Here is a 4,926-nt window from a genome sequence, read left to right on the forward strand (position 1 = left end):
CAAATTAGGAGTCATACTGACATTCGTGTGACAGTCTGCATATTAAAGGTAAACGTTGATTAGAATGGAAGGTAGGTTAAGTGTAACTTCAGGGAACGAAATAATTAGACTTGACCAGCTGTTCTCTTGATGCTGAAATCAGGTACTTTGTGGCGATCGCTGTCAGAGTCAGCCTAAGAAGCACATTCTGAGCTTTCACAAAGGATACAGTTTCCCATTGCATCTTAGCAGTAAAGGGGACCAGACTGTGCCAGCCAGAATCACGCCATTGGCATGACAATTTGTGAGAGGTGAGGGCAAGTGGGCAGCAGTGACAGGAGGAGCCCTGCCCGCCCCGTGCTCAGGTGCCCTGTGGGATTTTCTAGGCAAGAACACTGGAGTGGGTGGCTTTTTCCTTTCTCCAAGCGATCTTCCTGACCCAGAGATCAGACCCACATCTCTTTCTTCTACCTAAAAGCAGGGAATAAATTCCTCTTTGTGAAGGGATCCTTCACTACAGCAGAAGAACAGAATAACTCTTATTCAAGGACACCATTTGTCTCTGGACTCCTCGCTGACTTGAGTCTGTAAGCAAACCTCCCTAAATAACTCTTATCTTCCATTAGCTTTCCTCAAGATTTTCCTCCCATGATTCACCATCCCTCCATGCCAGACCCCTCTTCCTCCTCCAGGCTAGTCTCCATGATGTATTGTCCTTTGTTAAGAGGGAGTATCAGCTGCCAGAACTAAAGGCTTCTTTGGGGGGTTACTCCTTTTCTGTGGAGCCACCCACAAACATGTAGAATAAACCTGTTTGCTGTGAATTTGTCTTTTGCCAGTTAAATAGCAGGCCCAGTCACTGAACCTAAGGAAGTTGAGGAGGCTTGTTTTTCTTTCTCTACAGTAGCTGGACACAGTCTTTTTCTAGAAATATGAGACGATTAACAACACTGCATCTCTCCCTTCTGCCAGCTTGCCCCCTTTCCTAGTGCTTTCTCCCCTTTAAAAGTCAGCACAGACAGAATGCACTGATTTTATCTATCTATCTAGTGGCCAATATTGTAACCCCACATCCATTCATCGAGTCCACTCACAGAAGTCAGGCTGTTTTAGTCCTCCTTAGTTTCCTCATGTTTGAAGATTCCTGCCTCATTTAAAAAATGTTCAGTGATGATTAATTCAGCCAAGCTTTTGATGGTTTTGCAGATAAAATCATACTGGCTAAGGTCAGATGGTTGAAAATTCTGTAAATTAGTGTATCACCAATTGACTTGCCTCTGGATTTAAATGAATAATTTGGGCAAAGTCATAAATTAAGTTTAAAATCCTAAATTTATTTTCCTAGTAGGAGTTATGTTAGATGTTTGTGTTTCCTCCCCTCCCTGGAGTTCAAATAAACTAACAGCTAAGGATCTGGATGAACCGTTTTGCCTGATTTAGCACCATGATTTCTCACCAGCACCACCATGGGCTTCTGCAGGCCTTGTCTCTGTCCTCTGGTGTCAAGAACTTGAAGGGTCTGAGAGTCTGCCCTCTGAAGCTAAGTGAGCCTGTGCACTTGAAGGATGCAGGCCAAAGATTCAAGACTGGAGCCAGAAACCAGGGGCCTTTTACCCAGGACACAGCAAACAGAAGCAGCCTTGGGTTCACACCCATTTCTCTTGTCCTTCCGCCCACAGGGATGCTGCAGATGGTGGGGCTACTGCACACAATTTACACAGGGCAAGTCTGTGTTACAGTGGAGGAACGCACGTGGTCATTAGTTCATAAAGTGGCTGCAAGCAAACCCGTTCAACTTCTGCTTCCTCAGGGAGACACTGTCTTAATTATCCTGGTCAGGAAATATCTTCCTTCCACCTGGAAGAAAGCACTCTGGCCCTCTGCATTCCACAGCCATTTGCTGTGCAGACGTCCTTGAAAAACTGAGGCAGGACAGAAGCTGTCACCAGACACATAGCAGCTCCACAGAGAAACCACCCATCCCAACACCTACTTCCCTTCTTCATAGTGGGGATGAAAGACACTTGCCTTTTAAACCAACGGTGGGTGTGGGTAAGGAAGAAAGAATCACAATAATTATTATAAAAATGTTCATTTTCTACCATCACTATGTTACTATAATTTTTAAACACACAAATTCATCGTCATGAATATTTCTTTGTCACTTCTGATCCAAAGGGACTTCCATTCTAAATGATTTTGAATTTAACATGACAGCCTACAGCACACACTCATGCCCATTTTTTCTATTCCAAACCATTACTTATTTGTTGCATAAAAATTCAGAAATAAAATATGTGTGTGAGCATATATTTGTCTCCAAAACTGGGGTAGTACTAACTAGGCTTTAGATGGAAAGTAACTGTAATTGTTGATATGAGACGTAGTGTCTCTCTTCTCTGTGCGTGAATTCTAGGGTTTTCTACCAATTCTTGAAAAGTATTTGCTTTTTTCTAAGTAGAATGCATGGAGGCAAAATAGTAAATGTTTAGGACACTATACAAAATTTCTGCCTGTGAGGCCAAGAGTCCTCCTCAGGAGGAGAAGGGGGTGGGAAGCTCACTTTGCAACATGGACTTGATTATCTACGTTATTTCATTCCCTGGATCCTTGATTTGTGAGGAAACCTCCTAATAATGAAATATAGCATTACTAAAGCCTTAATCTCTTTCTGTAACTGGACTAATTGCCATTGATCCATTTATTTTTCCTTGAATTCCTTTCTACTCACGCCCTCCTGGCTATGTTTTGTGGATGGATGGGAAATGTTGGGGGTTGTATCAGGGCAGTGTGATGCTCTCTGGCCTGCACTGTCCTTCACTGGGAACCCAGGGTTGGCCCCGCTCCCTGTGGTCACTACAGACAGGTCGCTCCTCCGCTGCTGCTGATTCTACACTCAGAGAACTGCCCAGCATTATTAGTTACCTACTTTTATATAGAACAGGGAAATACTCAATACCCTATAATGACCTGTATGGGAAAATAATCTAACTAAAAGGGGATATATGTATATGCATAACTGATTCACTTTCAGAGAAGCCTCAGCAAGAGAAGCCCCAAAGAAAGGCAATGCCAAAGAATGCTCAAACTACTGCACAATTGCGCTCATCTCACACGCTAGCAAAGTAATGCTCAAAATTCTCCAAGCCAGGCTTCAGCAATATATGAACCATGAACTTCCAGATGTTCAAGCTGGACTTAGAAAAAGCAGAGGAGCCAGAGATTAAATTGCCAATATCCAGTGGATCATCTAAAAATCAATAGAGTTCCAGAAAAACATCTATTTCTGCTTTATTGACTATGCCAAAGCCTTTGACTGTGTGGATAAGAATAAACTGTGGAAAATTCTGAAAGAGATGGGAATACCAGACCACCTGATCTGCCTCCTGAAAAATCTGTATGCAGGTCAGGAAGCAACAGTTAGAACTGGACATGGAACAACAGACTGGTTCCAAATAGGAAAAGGAGTACGTCAAGGCTGTATATTGTAACCCTTCTTATTTAACTTATATGCAGAGTGCATCATGAGAAATGCTGGGCTGGATGAAGCACAAGCTGGAATCAAGATTGCCAGAAGATATATCAATAACCTCAGATATACAGATGACACCACCCTTAGGGGCACAAAGCAAAGAAGAACTAGAGAGCCTCTTATGAAAGTGAAAGGGGAGAGTGAAAAAGTTGGCTTAAAGCTCAACATTCAGAAAACTGAGATCATGGCATCTGGTCCCATCACTTCATGGCAAACAGATGGGGAAACAGTGGAAACAGTGATAGACTTTATTATTTTGGAGGGTCTCCAAAATCACTGCAGTTGGTGACTGTAGCCTTGAAATTAAAAGACGCTTGCTCCTTGGAAGAAAAGTTATGACCAACCTAGACAGCATATTAAAAAGCAGAGACATTACTTTGCCAACAAAGATCCATCTAGTCAAAGCTATGGTTTTCCCAGTAGTCATGTGTGGATGTGAGAGTTGGACTATAAGGAAAGTTGAGTGCCAAAGAATGGATTCTTTTGAACTGTGGTGTTGGAGAAGACTCTTGAGAGTCCCTTGGACTGCCAGGAGATCCAACCAGTCCATCCTAAAGGATATCAGTCCTGAATATTCATTGGAAGGACTGATGCTGAAGCTGAAATGCCAATACTTTGGCCACCTGATGTGAAGAACTGACTCATTTGAAGAGACCCTGATGCTGGGAAAGATTGAGGGCAGGAGGAGAAGGGGACAACAGAGGATGAGATTGTTGGATGGCATCACCAACTCAATGGACATGATTTTGAGTAAACTCCGGGAGTTGGTGATGGAGGGGGGCTTGGCATACTACAGTCCATGCAGTTGCAGAGTCGGACATGACTGAGTGACTGAACTGAACTGAACTGATTCACTTTACTCTACAGCAGAAACTAACAACATTGTAAATCAACTATCTCCAATAAAAAGAAAGAGAAAAGTGCTGGCAAGCAGTCTGCAGAGAGCTGTCACTCAGCATCATTTGCTAACTGGCTGCTGAATAAAGAGATGAAGGGACACAATGAGTGACTACCACTAGGAGCCATTCTAGACTATGAGAATCTCACAAGAACCTGGGGCTGTTTAAATATAATAGGGGTGCTGCTTATATGAGTCTTCCCAAGTGTCTCAGTGGTGAAGAATCCGCCTGCCAATGCACGACACTCAGGTTTGATCCCTGGGTCAGGAAAATCTCCTGGAGAAGGAAATGGCAACCCACTCCAGTATTTTTGTGTGGAAAATCCCATGGACAGAGGAGCCTTGAGGGCTACAGTCCATGGAGTCGCAAGAGTTGGACTCAACTTGACAGGAGCATGTACTTTCCTTACACAGACAAACCCTGATTATTAACATCTTTGAAACTTGAGGTGGGAGAGTATGTTCTTAGCACAATTTGGGAAAACATCAGAAGGCACAGAAAAATTTTGTTTTGCAT

Source organism: Cervus elaphus, chromosome 21, assembly GCF_910594005.1.
Source record: "Cervus elaphus chromosome 21, mCerEla1.1, whole genome shotgun sequence".
In the NCBI taxonomy this organism is placed as follows: domain Eukaryota; kingdom Metazoa; phylum Chordata; class Mammalia; order Artiodactyla; family Cervidae; genus Cervus; species Cervus elaphus.